The sequence below is a fragment of the Heptranchias perlo genome, chromosome 5 (genome assembly GCF_035084215.1).
Source record: "Heptranchias perlo isolate sHepPer1 chromosome 5, sHepPer1.hap1, whole genome shotgun sequence".
Classification (NCBI taxonomy): domain Eukaryota; kingdom Metazoa; phylum Chordata; class Chondrichthyes; order Hexanchiformes; family Hexanchidae; genus Heptranchias; species Heptranchias perlo.
In genome coordinates this window covers 125,294,305-125,316,222 of record NC_090329.1, presented here as the reverse complement: position 1 = coordinate 125,316,222, position 21,918 = coordinate 125,294,305, and positions in this window count along the sequence as shown.

Sequence of the window (21,918 nt, the reverse complement as noted above, 5' to 3'; positions counted from 1 at the left end):
TTCACCACACGGACTGCAGCGGTTCAAGAAGGCGGCTCATCACTACCTTCTCAAGGGCAATTAGGGATGGGCAATAAATGCTGGCCTTGCCAGCGACGCCCACATCCCATGAACGAATAAAAATAAAACCCTTAGTTGCGTCCTGCACTATTAGCCTCGGTCCTTCACGTTAGATTTTCGATTAAAACCATAGAGAATGTTATGAAAAGTAAAATGAACTGGCACAAACATGACAGCAAAGAGTGGACTCCTAACTATACTTACTCCGTGTGAGGTGAACGACAGGGGCTCAAGGCAGTAAACTTCATGGCAGAAATCGATCACCTCTTGATCTGCTCCTGTTGCTGTAATTTGAAGCCCGAGTAGGACAGACAGAGTTAAGCAGAGTCTCAGCATCTTGGTGTCCATTCTGATCACTGTTGAACGCACTGATTGACTCTCAGGCCCTTCAGGTGGATCTGGTGTTTGAGCAGCGAGTTCAGATCTTTTTATACTGTTTTATAAAGATGATTTTGAATACAACTATCTGCAGGCAGGAACATTAGATGCTGGAGAGAAAAGCAGGTGATATATTATGGAAATGTTGCTTTGTTCCAACCTTGTGATGGATTTAGAAATCATTAACTCTCTGAGTGCCGGATCCAGGGAAGTCTGAACACCCGGGGCAGCTCCCATTTTTTAAATGATACCAGCTCACACACTGTAAGGCTGAAAAACTCCCCAATAATACAGTAATAACATTGATGAAGTGTCAGGAGTGGCTTGTTCTGTGTGTTACAATTCAGCCTCTCCCAAAACTCTCTCCTTGTTCTCTGTAAAAGGCAGATTCCATTATCAGGCCCATTCCTCGAGGGAGATATCCGTGTTGGACGATAGTGAATCATCACCCGTTTTACACTCTGCTCGATTTATTTTTCCATTGGAGTCAATCGAAAGAAAGAAAGAACCTGCATTTACATAGCGCCTTTCACAACCTCAGGACGTCCTAAAGTGCATTACAGCCTATGAAGTACTTTTGAAGTGTAATCACTGTTGCAACGTAGGAGACACAGCAGCCAATTTGCACACAGCAAGCTCCCATATACAGCAATGAGATAATGACCAGATCATCTGTTTTAGGTGTTGGTTGAGGGATAAATATTGGCCAGTACACTGGGAGAACTCTACTGCTCTTCTTCAAATAGTGCTGTTGGATCTTTTACATCAACCTGAAAGGGCCTTGGTTTAACATTTCATGTGAAAGACGGATGAGATGTTAAATTGAATAGAAAAGAAAAACGGGCCGGGTATAAATTGGGTAAGATATAAAACAGGCGGAGTGTAAAACGGGCGGGGTGTAAAACAGGCAGGGTGTAAAACGGGTGGGGAGTAAAACGGGCGGGGTTAATGATTCAGGTATAAGACTGAAAGCTGAGAGGCTGGGATATCTTTCAGTTTTCAGTTCTGAGGAAGGTCTTACAGCTACTCTTATTGTTGTAAGATTCTCAAAATTCACAGATCCCCCAAAACTCGGAGAAAAACCCGAAAGAAAGTCACCTTTTCCCTGAGTATGGAAAAACTTTGGACCTTGACTGTAATCCTAAGATGGAAGGATAGGTGAGAGGTCACCAGACGAATCCACCACAACACACAGTGGAATGCGGGAGAATTACTGCTTCAGACATGTCTCTGTTTTAATGCAAAGCCTACATCAGGTGGTCAACATTCAGCACGAATTCGAAAGGCAGTCGGCCATTGAAAGAGGGAACTGCTCCAGACTTGGTGGGGCCATGTCTTTGTTTTAAAGCAAAACCGATCAACACCTAGGACGTTGGATACAAAAGGAAGCCTTGTGTGACAAGCTCTAAAAATCGTAATTAACAATGACCCATCGCGAGAAGCAATTGCAACATGATGAGGGACCATCAAAAAGCCATCAAAGATTCTTAAGGACTTTGTCTGTTTCAACAGACATGAAATTTTTTTTAAAAGTGACGAAAACCATTGTAAGAGAGGGATATAGAAGTAGAAACTCGATAACTCTCTCTCTTTGTCTGATTCTTGCTGGCGCTTGTGAGCTGCTTGTCTTGTTCTGCCTGTCTCTGGAAGGAAGAGCAGCTTCCAGCGAACAACAAGGCGAGGGGGCAACAGAGAGAAGGTCAGCAGCTCTAGAAGCAGGCCGACACACAAGAAGAAATCAGAGCAACAGCCCCAGTGACTATCGGACACCTCACGGCAACAAGGGCCTTTCGAAACAACCAACCGAATATTACCACCAACCAACCGGGTAATATTGGGCCACCGCGACCAAAGAAAACCAACTCGGGAGAAAACCGAAGATCCGCAAAGTTTCCACTCCACAATCTATTTCTGACTTACCTCTGGGTGAATTACTGTCAAGGATTCATTTGGGGAGCATTATCTCTGGTCCTTGAGAGTCCAACTTAGCTAGTTAGTGGGATTGGGAGGGGTGAGGTATCTTTCGACTGTAATTTCCCTCGTGTGTATCGAAGTGTTCCCCATTTTATTAGAGTGTTAAGATTGTTGTGTTGTATTTTCTCTCTTGAATAAAGGTCAAAGTTTCTTGCACCAAAACCAGTTGTCTGCTGCACTTTGTCACAATCCCCAAATAAGACCAAGATCTAGAACCCAGGGAGTGGGAGCGATTTGAACCACTCAGAAGTCAGAGGTGAAGCTGACACACACCACCACCCCCGACACAGTAAAGAATTCCCTCCATCCCACAAACACAGTTCCATCTCCTTATTGAACTCCATGGCAACAAAGAAAGTTTAAAGTGGGACAGGGAACCAGACCTCGGCCACCAGACAATGGGGAGAGGTGTGGAGACAGATCACCACAAAGTCCACATTGGGCAGAATGGAAGAATCAATTTACAATCATTCCCCAACCATTGAAAACCAGAACCCCTCTCCCCCACACAACATAAAGATAAATGTAAGGGCATGAGGTGATTTAGGTTGGAGATGCTCCTCCAGTTGCTCTGCCTGTTGCCGGCATTGAGCGCAATTTTACCTGAAGAAGATTGAGTAAATTAGGCGAAGGCTTGCAGTTGAAGATTGTGTGAACCATCATGAGGTGATAGGTAGCCACATGGGGAAATCCCGAGTTTGTACTCCCCCTAACCAGAGTGTATTGTGGAGGGTTAGATGTTAGATGAAGGAATAGAGACTCACTCTATTTCAGAGCTGTCCTGGACCACAGTTCCATTTCATCCTTCGCCTCATCCGGCACTTGAACAAAAAACTTTTTCACTTCCTTTCAGGTGTCAATCATAGAATCATAGAATGCTACAGCACAGAAGGAGGCCATTCGGCCCATCGTACCTCTGCCAGTTCTTTGAACGAGCTATCCAATTAGTTCCCTTCCCTACCCTTTCCTCTGAGTCCTCTGGTTACCGATACTTCTACCACTGGAAAGAGTTTCTCCTTATTTACTCTTTCAAAACCCGTCATGATTTTGAACACCTCTATCAAATCTCCCCTTAACCTTCTCTGCTCTAAGGAGAACAACCCCAGCCTCTCCAGCCTCTCCACATAACTGAAGTCACTCGTCACAGGTACCATTCTAGTAAATCTCCTCAGCATCCTCTCTAAGACCTTGACATCCTTCCTAAAGTGTGGTGCCCAGAATCAGACAGGATATTCCAGCTGGGGCCTAACCAGTGAATTATAAAGGTTGAGCATAACTTCCTTGCTTTTGTAATCTATGGGGGTAATTTTAACCCCAGCGACGGGTGGGTTGGGGGCGGATGAGAAGGTAAAAATTGTAAAAATGTAAACCCCGACCCCAACTCGCTCCAACCCGCCCACTTCCGGTTTTAACAGAGGCCGGTCAGGGGGGTGGGCGACTAACTCACTCTCAGGAGGCGGGTCGATCAGTAAAATCTTTTAAGGAGGGCGTGGGCCTCCATTTTAATAGGTTTTTTATTTTTAACTCCTGGAGGCTGGGATTCCCGGGCCTTCTGATTCATGACACATGAGAGGAGGCGAGAAGGCCCTCACTTACCTGCCATGATCTCACACAACCGATCGGCCGAACCCCCACTCCATGTCCAAACACCCGCATCCGACGATCTCTGACCCCCACCACGGTCTCCAAACCTCATCCTACAACCGGCCGGCCCACACCCCCGCCCCCACCATGTCCAAAACCCCCCGATGATACCAAACTCCCATGATCTCTGAACCTGCCACCCCACAATCGCCCGACCCTACCCCCTCCACTGTGTCCGAACACCCCACCCGATGATATCCAACCACCCCCATGATCTCTGAACCCCCCCACCGACATGATAGGCCAAACCCCCACCATGTCCAACAATTCACATGATCTACGACAACCACCCACTATTGATCCCATCCGTAATCTCTGACCCCCAACCTACGATCTCCGACCCCCCCGCTGTGATGACCGAACCCCGACGATTTCTGACAACCCCCACGATCTCCGACCCCCCCGCCCATCACCGATGACCTACCCCCATTCTGATACCCCACTTATTTGGCATCTGCTCCCCAACTTCCTTCCCATCCCAATAAGCAGCCAGCCTATCAATCTGGCGGCCTGTTTAGCGGGAAACGCGCTGAGAAAATTTAAAAGATGTCCTGAGGACAAAATCGTCTGGGCGTCCGGGAAACTCGAACTTCCAGGTTTCCCGTCCGGAAATCTTCCTTCCCCCTCTCCCACTCTCTTCATGGCCCCTATGCTGCTGTTTATAAAGCCAAGGATCCCATATGCTTTTTTAACAGGATTCTCAACTTGTCCTGCCACCTTCATAGATTTGTGTCAGTACAGCCCCAGGTCTGTCTGTTCCTGCACACCCTTTAAAATTATACCATTTAGTTTATATTGCCTCTCCTCATTCATCCTACCAAAATGCATCACTTCACACATCTAAGTGTGTAATTGCATCTGCCACATGTCTGCCCATTTCAACAGACTGCCTATGTCCTCCTGAAGTCTATTACTGTCCTCCTCACTGTTCACTACATTTCCGAGTTTTGTGTCATCTGCAAATTTTGAAATTATGCCCTGTATACCTAAGTCGAGGTCATTAATATATATCAAAAAGAGCAGTGATCCTAATATCGACCCCTGGGGGACACCTCTGTATACTTCCCTCCAGTCAAAAAAAGACCCATCACCACTATTCTCAGCTTTCTGTCTCTCAGTCAATTTCGAATCCATGCTGTCACTGCCCCTTTAATTCCCATGGCCTTCAATTTTGTAAACAAATCTATTATGTGGTACCTTATCCAATGCCTTTTGAAAGTCCATGTACATAAAATCTACCGCACTACCGTCATCAACTCTCTCCGTTACTTCAAGGACCACAATCTTCAACAACTCTTCGATGCCAACACCCCTCCTGATCCGACTTTCTTGTCACTTTCTTCTGACCCCAACCCTCCTTCCAATCTCAAGCCTTGTCGTGTTTTTACCATCCCCTCTGACCTTTCCCCCTGTGACCCCGAACGATCAGTCCTCAGCAATGGCCTCAGCTTCATTTCCTTAAGCCCCCACCTCAATGAATTTCGAGCTCGACGTGATGCTGGACCTGGACCCCTCCCTCTGGCCTTTTACCCTCTCTTGATCATTTCATTGGGTACTGCCGGCGTGACATCGGTCGTCTCAATTTCTCTACTCCCCTCACTCACTCGAATCTATCTGCCTCTGAACTTGCAGCACTCCGTTCTCTCAGGTCCAACCCTCTCATTGTCATTAAACCTCCTGACAAGGGAGGAGATGTTGTTCTCAAAACTGTTAAATCTCTAACTTCTTCCAGTTCTGATGAAAGGTCATTAACTCTGTTTCTCTCTCTCTACAGATGCTGCCTGACCTGCTGAGTGCTTTCAGCATTTTCTGGTTTTATTTAACTATTTCTTACCAACCTGCTACACCCCAGCCTGCTGCTGCAATCTTCAGCCAGCACTGACTGTTTAAATACTGCACTTTAATATCTATGCACCTCAGCAGCTTACTCCCATCAGGGCTTCTCATCAATATTTCAATGTTGGGGTCAGCTGCATTTTTGGGGGATTATTTTCCTCACTCCACAATGTCCTTTTCTTTGAACAAACCCACATAAGGGAAAAGGATTGAGCTCCGTGACTGAAGAGCACTTGAACAATTTACAAATATAAAAATCACCTCCACGTATTGTTCTGAAATGGAGATCCTGTCAATGTCGGGATGGACAATTGGAATTTGGCTCCAGATCCTCCTTTGGAGGTCGGCTTCACCTCAGTGAACTTTGGGTGGTCCAGATCGCAACCACATTTACAATGACCCTGTTTTTGAGCGAGGTATCGAGCTGATTTTATTACTTTGCATTAAGAGTCACAAGTCATCCCTTGGCCCCTCTCCACAGTAACATTTACAAGGTGATTTACATCTTTTTATGTTGAGCTCATGAGAGATGAAGAAAAACATTGTCACAAGTCGGAAAGTGACCTCATCTGGACCTGTTCCTTTGGACAAACCGAATACCTGAATTTTACTAATGGGAGATATTATAATTGAGGCATGAAATGTACCAGCAATTCTCTCTGGCTCTTTAATCCCTGGAACATTTACAAGGTGCTTTACATCTTGTTTTCAGCTTGAAGCCAAACTGGTTGTCAGCAACGAAGAGCAGTGTGTGTCAGAGGTCAGAAAGTGACCTCAGTGGGCCAGTTCTTCTCAATTCACCAAATAGCTGGGAATTTACTGAAATCAGATCATTTATGGTCAGGTGCACACAAGTCTCTCTTTTTATTTATAAAATATAATATTTTCCATCATTATCTTATTTATTTTGTCTTTTAGGCCTCAGGTCTCTCTGTGCCATTCACCAATTTCCATCTGATTGCTCGGACAGGCGATATAATCCCAGGCCTCTAACCAACTGATACTAACGGTGGAACTGAAGTATCTTCAGCCAGAAGTGCCAAGTGGATGATACATCTCGGCCTCCTCCCATAATCTCCACCATCACAGAAGCCAGTCTTCAGCCAATTTGATTCACTCCACGTGATATCAACAAACGGCTGACTGCACTGGATACAGCAAAGGCTATGGGCCCCGACAACATCCCGGCTCTAGTGCTGAAGACTTGTGCTCCAGAACTAGCCGTGCCTCTAGCCAAGCTGTTCCAGTACAGCTACAGCACTGGCATCTACCCGACAATGTGGAAATTATCCCAGGTATGTCCTGTCCACAAAAAGCAGGACAAATCCAATCCGGCCAATTACCGCCCCATCAGTCTACTCTCAATCATCAGCAAAGTGATGGAAGGTGTCGTCAACAGTGCTATCAAGCGGCACTTACTCACCAATAACCTGCTCACCGATGCTCAGTTTGGGTTCTGCCAGGACCACTCGGCCCCAGAGCTCATTGAGAGTATGAGAGCAAAGTAGCAGGGAACATAAAAACTGACTGTAAAAGCTTCTATAAAGATGTCTAGAGAAAAAGATTAGTGAAGACAAATGTAGGTCCCTTACAGTCAGAAATGGGGGAAATTATAATGGAGAACAAAGAAATGGCAGAACAATTAAACACATACTTTGGTTCTGTCTTTACAAAGGAGGACACAAATAATCTGCCGGATATGTTAGGGAACCAAGGGTCTCGTGAGAGGGAGGAACTGAAGGAAATCAGTATTAGTAAAAAAAATAGTGCTCGGGAAATTAATGGGGCTAAAGGCTGACAAATCCCCAGGGCCTGATAATCTACATCCCAGAGTACTAAAGGAAGTGGCCCTGGAAATAGTGGATGCATTGGTGGTCATCTTCCAAAATTCTATAGACTCTGGAACAGTTCCTACAGATTGGAGGGTGGCAAATGTAACCCCACTATTTAAAAAAGGAGGGAGAGAACAAACAGGGAATTACAGACCAGTTAGCCTAACATCAGTAGTGGGGAAAATGCTCGAGTCTGTTATAAAGGATGTGATAACAGAACACTTGGAAGGCATTAATGGGATTTGACAAAGTCAGCATGGGTTTATGAAAGGGAAATCATGCTTAACAAGTCTACTGGAGTTTTTTGAGGATGTAACTAGTAGAATAGATAGGGGAGAAGCAGTGGATGTGGTGTACTTGGATTTTCAGAATGCTTTCGATAAGGCCCACACAAAAGGTTAGTGTGCAAAATTAAAGCACATGGGATTGGGGTGAATATGCTGGCATGGATTGAGAATTGTTTGACAGACAGGAAACAGAGAGTAGGAATAAACGGGTCTTTTTCCGGGTGGCAGGCAGTGACTAGTGGGGTACCGCAGGGATCAGTGCTTGGGCCCCAGCTATTCACAATATATATCAATGATTTGGATGAGGGAACGGAATGTAACATTTCCAAGTTTGCAGACGACACAAAGCTGGGGTGGAATGTGAGTTGTGAGGAGGATGCAAAGAGGCTTCAATGTGATTTAGACAAATTGGGTGAGTGGGCAAGAACATGGCAGATGCAATATAATGTGGATAAATGTGAGGTTATCCACTTTGGTTGTAAAAACAGAAAGACAGATTATTATCTGAATGGTGATCGATTGGGAAAATGGGAGGTGCAGCGAGACCTGGTTGTCTTTGTACACCAGTTGCTGAAAGCGAGCATTCAGGTGCAGCAAGCAGTTAGGAAGGTGAATGGTATGTTGGCCTTCATTGCAAAAGGATTTGAGTACAGGAACAGTGATGTCTTACTGCAGTTGTACAGGGCCTTGATTAGACCACATCTAGAGTATTGTGTGCAGTTTTGGTCTCCTTATCTGAGGAAGGATGTCCTTGCCGTGGAGGGAGTGCAACAAAGGTTTACCAGACTGATTCCTGAGATGGCAGGACTGCGTATGAGGAGAGATTGGGTCGACTTGGCCTATATTCACTAGAGTCTCGAAGAATGAGAGGTGATCTCATCGAAACATATAATATTCTAACAGGATTAGAGAGACTAGATGCAGGGAGGATGTTCCCGATGGCTGGAGAGTCCAGAACTAGGGGACACAGTCTCAGGATATGGGGTATGCCATTTAGAACTGAGATGAGGAGAAATTTCTTCACTCAGAAGGTGGTGAACCTGTGGAATTCTCTACCACAGAAGGCAGTGGAGGCCAAGTCATTAGATGTATTCAAGAAGGAGATAGATAAATTTCTTTATGCTAAAGGGATCAAGGGATATGGGGAAAACGTGGGAACAGGGTACTAAGTTAGACGATCAGCCATGATCGAAGGACAAGAGCAGCAGATGCATGAGAACACCACCAACTGCACGTTCCCCTCCAAGTCACACACCATCCCGACTTGGAAATATATCGCTGTTCATTCATTGTCACTGGGTCAAAATCCTGGAACTCCCTTCCTAACAGCACTGTGGGGGAACCTTCACCACACAGACTGCAGCGGTTCAAGAAGGCGGCTCACCATCACCTTCTCAAGCGCAATTAGGGATGGGCAATAAATGCCGGCCTTGCCAGCGACGCCCACATCCCATGAATGCATTAAAAAAAACACCTCCTGCTTTCACTAATATCTTTGCTCCTCCTTTCGACCCACTGGTGGAATGTGGAAACCTATTACACTGAGATCGGTTTGGATGAGCTTGTTATATTCTGTGGTTGAATGTGCTGGGACATTAATAGCACCTCATCACACGCAAGTACAACTGAATGAAGGGGCTTGCTGGGCCATGTCAGAGCATATTAAGAGTGAGCCATGTTGTTTGAATTACAGTCTCATGTAGGCCTGACCAGGTTGGGATGACTTGCACTCTGGACATGAACTTTTGAAGAGGAAGTGCAGTTGGAAGAAGTTAAGTTGGAGGCTCCTGGAGTGAGGTATCACAGAAGGTGTAAGCTCACTATGTGCAGATGTGCACTCACCAGGGTTCACAGGTAAGACAGGCTTATATTTCTCTGCAGTTCACTGCCTCAGAAAGCCTCACTACTTCCTGGAGGCGAATGGGGAGATATGTCAACTAATGGTTGAAGACCTGGAGCCCACTTCCACCATCTTTTCCACTCAAAGCAACCACCGTCTTGAATTTCTTTGTAACTGGACCTTCCAGACACCATTATTCATATTTTTCCATATTATTCAGGCAGCAACTCATGATTACATTAAGATTCCGACTGATGCTCTCCTCTGATGGGCTGCACACTTCATTTATTCCCAATGGAACCAGGGAACGAGACAGCAGCACAGCTGAGCCCAATCCTGTCCTCTCCTCACACCCACACACGTACATTTTTCAGCAGGGATCAGTGGATAGTCGCCAGTAACAGGAACCCTGCTGCTCTTTTCCCATTTCCCAGACTCGGGATATTAGACTGACTGTTGTGTCACTACAGCCACCTGACTGAGATCAGATGACTGAGCACAGACTGGAGATTAAACCTCAGTCCTTGCTGGTCTTTATGGTTCTGTTCCACACTGCAGGCCAACTTATCAACTGAGAAAAAAATAGATTTTCAGAGACCCATTTTTAAACATGGCGGCCTACAAATTCGATTGGGCCCAAAAACAGGCAAACAGGGGACGTGTCACGAGTCTGTTCATGTGGTTGAAGGGACCTGGTTAAATTGGTGCTTCCAGTATTAAGTCAGGTGAACAGCCAGCTCCCCCTGATATTCATTGGTTGCACACCTGTTTCAGAGGGCCGCGAAATCAGGCTTCTCTGGCATCACTTCAAGGCAGCCAGCACCTCTTGAAGGGAAATTACATTCAGGCTGCAGGCAGCAGGGAATGCTTCTGAAGAAATAAATGGCTGCAAGGCCTGCTTATCGGGCTCTGATTATGATTTAGAAGTTCTGGTCCAGGTGGAGGACAGAAGGAGGAAGATCCTATTCCCCTCCAGGAGGCTGAACTCCTTTTAGGCAATTTGATCCGAAGACAGTGGGAAGACGTTACAAAGCAAGTCAATGCCAGGAGCATAGCTTTCAGAACATGGCTGTGATGCAACAAAAAGTTCAATGACCTCACTAGAGTTGTCAAGGTAAGAATCTTATCTCTCACCTCAATTACTCTCTCTTCACACCTCCACCACCTACAGCTGCACGACTCACAACACTCCCTCCCCTGCTTGCCTTCACTCTCCTGCAATCACTGCTCCGCACAACATATGACCTCTTCCATCATGACAGTCACGTTCTCAAAACACCTCCGAAGGCTGTCACCAGCACATTACATTCTTACAGGAGAAGGTGGTGCACAACTTGCGACAGCAGGCCATGACGGGAGGAGGCAGAGACCGCCTGCACGCCCTGTCCCCTCTGGAAGAAAATGTGCTGGCCATCACGGGCAGAGGGAGGGTCATGTCCGTGACGAGTGGTAACTCTGGAGAGACATCGCGTAGGGTTTCTTCACACCTTCTCCCCTTTTCCCCTTCGACTTGTATCTCATCCTACACACTCTGCATGACAAACTGCAGCTGCATTCACCAACCACTCATCTCTCCCTGCTCTCTCTTCACACTAAAAGCTAACTCTTGTCCCTCTCTTTTATTTCAGGTGCTGAAAATCTCAATGCCCCTGTATCTCTTCTGGAATAGGAGGCCAGCTTTCCTGCAGATGCATCGTCACTCAATTTGGAATCTGTCTTTTGCAGTGAGAACAAGGAGAGAGTTTTGGGAGAGGCTGAATTGTAACACACAGAACAAGCCACTCCTGACACTTCATCAATGTTATTACTGTATTACTGGGGAGTTTTTCAGCCTTACAGTGTGTGAGCTGGAAACATTTTTTAAAATGGGAGCTGCCCCGGATGTTTAGACTTCCCTGGATCCGGCACTCAGAGAGTTAATGATTTCTAAATCCATCACAAGGTTGGAACAAAGCAACATTTCCATAATATATCACCTGCTTTTCTCTCCAGCGTCTAATGTTCCTGCCTGCAGATAGTTGTATTCAAAATCATCTTTATAAAACAGTATAAAAAGATCTGAACTCGCTGCTCAAACACCAGATCCACCTGAAGGGCCTGAGAGTCAATCAGTGCGTTCAACAGTGATCAGAATGGACACCAAGATGCTGAGACTCTGCTTAACTCTGTCTGTCCTACTCGGGCTTCAAATTACAGCAACAGGAGCAGATCAAGCGGTGATCGATTTCTGCCAGCAGATTATCTGTCACCAGCCCACACAAATAATTCAACACAATGTAAGTAAAGTTTAACATCGACCGTTTGCTGGCACATTTCTACCAGTTCATTTTTCTCTCTTCAGTAAGAAACAATAAAACATCGGACAGGATGAAGGATAGATAGTTTGATATCGGGAGAACCAGTAAGTGGCATAAATAGGAGAAGGAAGCTGAAAAGGAATAGACAGAAAAAGTGAATGGGCAAAACTATCGTAGATGGAGTTCAATGTGGGCAAGTGTGAGGTTATTCACTTTGGATCTGAGAAAGACAAATGAGAATATTTTCTTCATGGTGAGAGTCCAGGAGCTGAGGAGGAGCAAAGAAATTTAAAAGCTAGTGTACAGGTAAAAATGAAATCAAAAGGGCTAAAGGAATGTTGGTCTTTATCTCAAGAGGGTTTGAATTCAAAAGTGAGGATGATGCTTCAGCTGTCCAGAGTCTTGGTCAGACCCCATCTGGAATATTGTGTTCAGTTTTGGGCACCGAACCTCAGGAAGGATCTATTGGCCCTGAAGGGTTGAATTATGAGGACAGGTTTTATAAACGTGCCTTATATTCCCTTGAGTTTAGAATGTTGAATGGTGATCTATTCGAGGATTTTCAATTGATAAAGTGCTGCGATAGGGTAGATACAGAGAAACTATTTCCTCTGATTGGGGAATCCTGAACAAGGGGGAATAATCTTAAAATTAGATCCAGGCCATTTTGCTGTGAAATCAGGAAGGATTTTTTCACACAAAGTGCAGTGGAAATCTGGCACTCTCTCCCGCAAAGTGCTGTCAATGCTGGGACAACTTAAATTGACTGAGACTGATCGATTTTTGTTCGGTGAGGGAATCAAGGGATATGGAGCAAAGGTGGGTAAATGGAGTTGAGGTACAGATCAGCCAAGATCAAATTGAATGGCAGGACAGGCTTGTGGAGCTGAATGGCCCACTCCTGTTCCTATATTCCTGCTCTCATTGTATACTTGACAGAAACCCCAGAGAAACGGCATAAATAGCAGTTTACACAATTTCTCCAGATAGACACTAATCACCAAATTTACAGAGGTGGAAGCGTCAGGGGAAGAGATGTCAGTGTGGGGACTGGAATGTTCTCCACAATTCAGATGGTCCCAGTCAGCATCAAGTACTCCTGGACCGGCTGTAACACAGACAGCTGCAGAGTAAAGTCCCAACTGGAACCTCAGCCCAAAGTTCACAAGAGCAACCACTCCTCCATCAGTTGGACACTTCCATTTCCCACAACACTTGATCCTTTCCCCACTCTGAGTCAGATTATCAATGAGTGGATAGTTCGAGCCATTCTATCTTCTGGATCCACCCCCTCTAGGAACTGGGTCTAAACTCCACAAACTCCTTTCACATTGGATCCTTACAGCTGACAGAGAGAGGAGACCTTCATCCTGTCAGCCTGAGCTGGGTTCAAACCCATTCCCTTGAGATGAAAGGATCGTTTGCTGTCCACTTTACAACTGAGCTCACTCGTCTCAGGCAAGTCAAAGTTTCAACACTGTTCCCCAGTGGTTGATGCTCAGATATTGAAACATGTCTGTTAAAAGATAATGTGGTAAAAGACTCAGGGGGAAACTCTGCACCTGGAGACATGGGGCAGGATTTTAAATATGAAAATGGGTGGGTTGGGGTCGGAGGGGGGATTGAAAATTGGAACAATTTCAGACCGGAACGGTTTTCACCGGGGTGGGACGAGGGGCGGGCAACCAACCCCCTCTCAGGAGGCTGGCTGGACATGAAAACCTTTCAAGGAGGCTGCGGGATTTCAACCTCTGTGAGCCGGGATTCCCAGGTGTTCTCCTTCATGCCGCTTGAGAGGCACTGCTTGTGGGCCCAGAGCAGCAGAACTACCTGCACGACTACCTGCAGCGACCTCCTCCCAATGATCGCAAGACCCCCACAATGATTATGACCCCCGTGATGACCCCTGTTCCCGACCCCAGCCCTCCGTGACAGACCCCACCCCAGTGACTGACAAACAATCACCCCCCCATGACTCCCAATCCCCCCCGATGACTGACACCCGATGATTGACCCCCCAATGGCTGACCCCCTGTGACTGACCCCCCTAATTACTGATCCCCACATGACCCCCGATCTCCCCACTGATAACTGACTGCCCCCCTGATGACTGACCTCTGATGCCTGACCCCCCCCGATGACTGACGACCCCCCCCAGTTGACCCCTATGCCTGCCGATACCCTCATCCCCACCCATGGCCCCAAACCCCTGATGCCCCCATGCCCATCGATGCCCCCATGCCCATCAATGATTCCATGTCCCCACATCCATACGATCTATGACTTACCTGAACACTTATCTGATGAGGTCCTCTTCTTTGCTCTGCTCCCGTCCCACTGAGACCAGCCTGTCAATCAGTCGGGCCAGTCGGACAGCAAAAAAAAATTAAAGGCGTCCGTCCTTATGTCAAAATCGAAAGCGCGCCAGGGAAATCCCGTACTTCTGGATTTCCCATCCTCAATTCGAACCCCACCCCCTTCCCGTCTTCGGGCTAAAGTCATGAGCACCCATTCAGTGTGGAAAGCTTTTAATAATGTTCTCGATGTTTACTGAAAACCTAAAGGGAAGGACAAAGGCCCATAGTGCAGGACAGCACCAGGGGTGAAAGAGTGAGAGAGAAAGGAAAGTAAATCAGGAAGTGTTGATGCCAGGAGTCCCATCAAAAGCTCTTAACTCTCCTTAAACCCAGTCCATCCAGAACATGAATACTGCTGCCACACCTGGGCCCCTGGGATAGTCCTCTCAACATAGATGTGTTTCAGTAACTGTACAGTTGTGCCATGTGGTGATATCTTTCCTCTTGTTACCTTAGAATTATGAAGAGATGGAATTTCCAAGCCTCCAATGGGTTGAAACAGATGTTAGTGGGACGGATATGAAGACTGCATTAAAGACCGGCCTGGAAAAACTTTTCAAATATTCAAATTTATCGAATGCTGCAGGTACTTTCGATGTTCCTTCAATGTAACAGCACAGTATGTAAAGCAAGGCTTCACTGTTTGACCTGTTTATTTGAAACTCCTGGAAAGAGAGACACATTGGCCCCAGAATTCCATGTTTGGCATTCCAGGTGGTTGGGCTGGGATTCTGCACCCTGGAGCCCTCCAACTCTCACCCCTGCTAGAGCTTGGAGGGGTCAATGGGAGGGTTCCTCATTTGTGTGGGACCATTGGGCGGATGTGCCAATTGAAGTGCTTCATTGGTGCCCATCTAGCCCTGTGCGACCAGAATCTGGGCAGCCGCCCCACATGGAGGGGTGGGATGCCAAGCCCTTGTGCTCAACTCCAGTCATGGCTTCAATCAGGCCCCAATTGTGGGGGGCCACCCATGGTGTAATTCTTTTCAAAAGGTGGGAAGTGGTGTTCCACAAGGATCGGTGCTGGGACCACTGTTGTTCACCATTTACATAAATGATTTGGATTGGGGAAGTGGATGTACAATTTCAAAATTTGGGGACGACATCAAATTGCGGGGTACGGTTAATACCAAAGAGGAGTGCGAAAAAATACAGGAAGACATTAATAAACTTGCAGAATGGGCATGTAATTGGCAAATGAATATTGGTAGGTGTGAGGTATTACATTTGGTAGGAAGAATAAGGGAGCTACACACTTCTTGGATAATAAGATTCTAAATCATAGAATCATAGAAGTTACAACATGGAAACAGGCCCTTCGGCCCAACATGTCCATGTCGCCCAGTTTATACCACTAAGCTAGTCCCAATTGCCTGCACTTGGCCCATATCCCTCGATACCCATCTTCCCCATGTAACTGTCCAAATGCTTTTTAAAAGACAAAATTGTACCCGCCTCTACTACTGCCTCTGGCAGCTCGTTCCAGACACTCACCACCCTTTGAGTGAAAAAATTGCCCCTCTGGATCCTTTTGTATCTCTCCCCTCTCACCTTAAATCTGTGCCCCTCGTTATAGACTCCCCTACCTTTGGGAAAAGATTTTGACTATCTACCTTATCTATGCCCCTCATTATTTTATAGACTTCTATAAGATCACCCCTTAACCTCCTACTCTCCAGGGAATAAAGTCCCAGTCTGTCTAACCTCTCCCTGTAAGTCAAACCATCAAGTCCCGGTAGCATCCTAGTAAATCTTTTCTGCACTCTTTCTAGTTTAATAATATCCTTTCTATAATAGGGTGACCAGAACTGTACACAGTACTCCAAGTGTGGCCTCACCAATGCCCTGTACAACTTCAACAAGACATCCCAACTCCTGCATTCAATGTTCTGACCAATGAAACCAAGCATGCTGAATGCCTTCTTCACCACCCTATCCACCTGTGACTCCACTTTCAAGGAGCTATGAATCTGTACTCCTAGATCTCTTTGTTCTATAACTCTCCCCAACGCCCTACCATTAACGGATTAGGTCCTGGCCCGATTCGATCTACCAAAATGCATCACCTCACATTTATCTAAATTAAACTCCATCTGCCATTCATCGGCCCACTGGCCCAATTTATCAAGATCCCGTTGCAATCCTAGATAACCTTCTTCACTGTCCACAATGCCACCAATCTTGGTGTCATCTGCAAACTTACTAACCATGCCTCCTAAATTCTCATCCAAATCATTAATATAAATAACAAATAACAGCGGACCCAGCACCGATCCCTGAGGCACACCGCTGGACACAGGCATCCAGTTTGAAAAACAACCCTCGACAACCACCCTCTGTCTTCTGTCGTCAAGCCAATTTTGTATCCAATTGGCTACCTCACCTTGGATCCCATGAGATTTAACCTTATGTAACAACCTACCATGCGGTACCTTGTCAAATGCTTTGCTGAAGTCCATGTAGACCACGTCTACTGCACAGCCCTCATCTATCTTCTTGGTTACAAATGGGGTAGAGGAGCAGAGGAATCTGAGGGTACAGTTACTAAAATTGTTGACGCAGCTTAATACGGTGATAAAAAAAGCAAACCAAACACTGGGGTTCATTTCTGGAGTGATAGAACTGAAAAGCAGAGAAGTTATGTTAAATTCGTATAGAACCTTAGTTAGACCACACTTGAAGTACTGTGAACAGTTCTGGTCTCCATTTTATAAAAAGGATAGAGAGGCACTGAAGAAGGTGCAGAAAAGATTTACTAGGATGATACCAGATCTGAGAGGTCAAGAAAGATTGAGCAGTCATGGGCTTTTTTCTCTCGGAAAGAGAAGACTGAGGGGTGACCAGATAGAGATCTTTATGATGATGAAAGGGTTAGGGTGGACCGTGAGAAGGTGTTTCGTCTTGCGGGAGAGACCAGAACCAGGGGCCATAAATATAAGATAGTTACCAATAAATCCAATAGGGAATTCAAGAGAAACCTCTTTACCCAGAGAGTGGTTGGAATGTGGAACTCGCTACCACAAGGAGTAGTTGAGGTGACGAGCATAGATGCATTTAAGGGGAAGCGAGATAAACACATGAGGGAGGAAGAAATAGAAGGATTTGCTGATAGGATTAGATGAAGTGGGGAGGGAGGAGGCTCGTGTGGATCATAAACACCTGCATGGACCTGTTGGGCCGACGAGCCTGTCCTTGTGCTGTACATTCTATGTATTTCTACGTATAAAGAAATTGTTGTGTTTGGGAGTGCTGGCCCCTTTTTTATTGTTAGTTCTCGGGCATCATGGGTAAGGCTGGTATTTCTTGCCCATCCCCAGTTTCTTTAAACTGTGTGGCTTTCGACACAAATTCAAAGGGCAGTTAAGAGTCAACCACATTGGTGTGGGACTGGAGTCACAGATATCTGAGACAGGGTAAGGACAGCAGATTTCTTTCCCTAACGGATATTAGCAAACCAGTTGGATTTTTACAACAATTCATGGTCACTTCTTCTGATACCAGCTTTTTGATTTCCAAATTTTAAACAATGAATTCAAATTCTCAAACTTCAGTAGTGGGATATGAGGCCACGTCCTCCCGATTATTAGCCCAATGCTCTGGATCACTAGTCTACTAACAGCCCCACTACACCACTGTATCCGTCCCAGGAATGGACTCCTCTGGTGGAGCCCACATGGACCTTGTGGAGGCCGATACATCTCATCTCTCTCAATGCACAGGATACCACTGAAACACCATGTCCTGTTTGAGACTCGGTGGGAATTCTTGGCTCAGGGAGTCCACAGCAACTTTCCACCTGTCATGTTGAAGCCACTGGAAGCACATCTCGTAGGAGTAGTAGAATAGGTCAGGTGACACTTAAGAAAGGCAGTATAGGCTCACACCTGGGTGATAATTAGTTTGTCTAAGACAGTCAAATGCTAAACCTTTTTGAAATCTTTGTGTGCAGTGTGTTCCTGTAGGAGCTGGTGACCCTGCAATGTCAGGTGACATGAAGATCAATGTTGGTGTTTGGGCAGATGTAGTTTATTGGAGGGTGGAAGGACTGGGATTGTTGGTCATGACTGTTAATGCAGGATTTGTTCAGCTGAAACACACTTCAATGAGCTGCTGCTCAATGACTCTGGCTATGAGCTGGTGTTGGAGCCCTCCCTCTTCCTCACTATCCTCAATGTCAACAGTATCGTCTCACTCATCTCACTCAATGTCCTCGTTCAACGGTGGCTCTGGGACCTGGAGTCTATAATACAGGAAGAAATGACTCCATATTTGGAGATTCCTAATTTAATCAGGGCCAGTCAGCACAGGTTTCTAAATGGCAGGTCAAACCTGACCAACCGTCTTTGAAATAATAACAGAGAAGACGGATGAAGGAAATGCAGTGGATGTGGTTGATATGGATTTTAAAATGCATTTGATAAGGTACCATGTGAGTGTCTTCACCCTGCCCTGTCCTGTAACTTCTGACTCACCATGAGCAATGCCACAGGTGATCTGCTAGTAGAATGCTATAACAGTGTTTTTCTTTGTCTGCAGAAACAATTGTTCCTGTCTCTGCTCCTTGGGGGATAAAAGCATCATTGCTGAACGACACAATACAACGGGAATTCCAGGTCTATCTTTATTTACCATTTTCGGTCCACAGTCCACCTGAACCAAAAGATCCAACAGTTCAAATAATGACTTTTAATTCTGCTCTTTCTAGTTACGTCAGGTCAGTTCAGTTGATGGTTTGTTGTGATTGATATTTCTTTACATTGCCTGTCTTCCAACATCACTCAACCTGTAGTAAGACTGTGATTAACGGGCTGGTCCAGTCAGGTGGGGACGTTGGCCAACATTGATCATGTAATGAGGTTGTTCATGTCTCACATCCTTCAGTTCCTTCTTCTGAGGACACGGCTGGACCTCCACACTCACATTACTCAGGTTCATCTGGAGCACTGGACATGGCGGACCCACAATTCCTCGGGACACGATCCCAGGATGTGAAATCCATACCTTGTAACTAAAGTAGTTGGGCTTTTCTCTGCTGGATTGTCCCATTAGTATTAGACTCCTCTATTGTAACAATAATGGGGCCGGCTCCTGTATTTCAGATATTCTCACACGCACCACATTCTGTATTTTTGGGAAACACTTTCACTTTCTCTGATCAGTTCCGCACCCAAAATCTAACATCATTTCATTGAGATGTTAGATGTTCTATTCCACAGTAATTATTTTAAATATCCCTTTATCTGCTCTCTTCTGATCAGAGTCATGAGTTACACGGTTCCAGTGTTACCGCCCACCCTCCAGTGCCCTGTGGAGGGGATATTTTCCATATACGTGTCTGGACGATGAACATTGCGCCCGTTGTTTCGGCGCTACGCGGCCTCTCGAAGTGCCAAAATGGCGTCTTGGCTGCGCACGCGCACGGTTTACAGGTTAATTGCTGGATTATTGCTTCTAGTTGCTGATGCATTTGTAACTGTTTTTGGAGGTTTCCTACACTTGAATACTAGGACTAGGTGACATAGCCTAACATTTAGAGCCAGGAAGTGCAGGAGTGAAGTTCGGAAGCGCTTCTTCACGCAAAGTGTGGGAGAAGTTTGGAGCGCTCTTCTACAATCTGCTGATCTGAGTTTGTACCAGGCCTGCGAGAGTGCATGCAAAAAGGTTCTCTGCTGATGCACTTGGTGCAAGATGTGGACAGAAGGAGGGACATCCTATATCCTCAGGCGGGGCAAGAGGCCCTCCAGACATATTCTCAAAGGTCAGTGGGAGGCAGCTGGGGACGAAATCAATGCCAGGTGGATAGCACCACGAATATAGATGCAGTGCAGGAAGAAGTTCATGCAGTTGATGCGAGCTCAATTGTGAATTTTAAATCTGAGATTGATAGATTTCTGTGAACCAAGGGTACTATGGGATTTGGGGCTAAGGCGGGTATATGGAGTTAGGTCACAGGTCCACCATGATAGCATTGAAAGGCGGTACAGGCTTGAGGGCCTAAATGTCACTGCCACTTGCTGCCTCCTGTTATGTGCCACCTTCTCCTGCAAGAAAGAGGGACGTGTGTCTGGGTGATATGCCAGTCATGGTTGAATAGCTGTCGGTGCAGTAGGGTTAGGGTTAGGGTGTGAGTGGCTTGGGAGTTGTGGGGAGGCGGCTTGCAACAGTGGTAATGTGTAAGGATGAGAGGAAGCATCTGATTGGAAGAGTTGAGTACTGATTGAAAGAGTATTTTTTTATTTGTTCACGGGATGTGGGCGTCGCTGGCAAGGCCGGCATTTATTGCCCATCCCGAATTGCCCTCGAGAAGGTGGTGGTGAGCCGCCTTCTTGAACCGCTGCAGTCCGTGTGGTGACGGTTCTCCCACAGTGCTGTTAGGAATAGAGTTCCAGGATTTTGACCCAGCGACAATGAAGGAACGGCGATATATTTCCAAGTCGGGATGTGGTGTGACTTGGAGGGGAACGTGCAGGTGGTGTTGTTCCCATGCGCCTGCTGCTCTTGTCCTTCTAGGTGGTAGAGGTCGCGGGTTTGGGAGGTGCTGTCGAAGAAGCCTTGGCGAGTTGCTGCAGTGCATCCTGTGGATGGTGCACACTGCAGCCACAGTGCGCCGGTGGTGAAGGGAGTGAATGTTTAGGGTGGTGGATGGGGTGCCAATCAAGCGGGCTGCTTTATCTTGGATGGTGTCGAGCTTCTTGAGTGTTGTTGGAGCTGCACTCATCCAGGCAAGTGGAGAGTATTCCATCACACTCCTGACTTGTGCCTTGTAGATGGTGGAAAGGCTTTGGGGAGTCAGGAGGTGAGTCACTCGCCGCAGAATACCCAGCCTCTGACCTGCTCTCGTAGCCGCAGTATTTATATGGCTGGTCCAGTTAAGTTTCTGGTCAATGGTGACCCCCAGGATGTTGATGGTGGGGGATTCGGCGATGGTAATGCTGTTGAATGTCAAGGGGAGGTGGTTAGACTCTTTCTTGTTGGAGATGGTCATTGCCTGGCACTTATCCTGCGTGAATGTTACTTGCCACATATGAGCCCAAGCCTGGATGTTGTCCAGGTCTTGCTGCATGCAAGCTCGGACTGCTTCATTATCTGAGGGGTTGCGAATGGAACTGAACACTGTGCAGTCATCAGCGAACATCCCCATTTCTGACCTTATGATGGAGGGAAGGTCATTGATGAAGCAGCTGAAGATGGTTGGGCCTTGGACACTGCCCTGAGGTACTCCTGCAGAAATGCCTTGGGGCTGAGATGATTGGCCTCCAACAACCTCTGCCATCTTCCTTTGTGCTAGGTATGATTCCAGCCACTGGAGAGTTTTCCCCCTGATTCCCATTGACTTCAATTTTACTAGGGCTCCTTGGTGCCACACTCGGTCAAATGCTGCCTTGATGTCAAGGGCAGTCACTCTCATCTCAC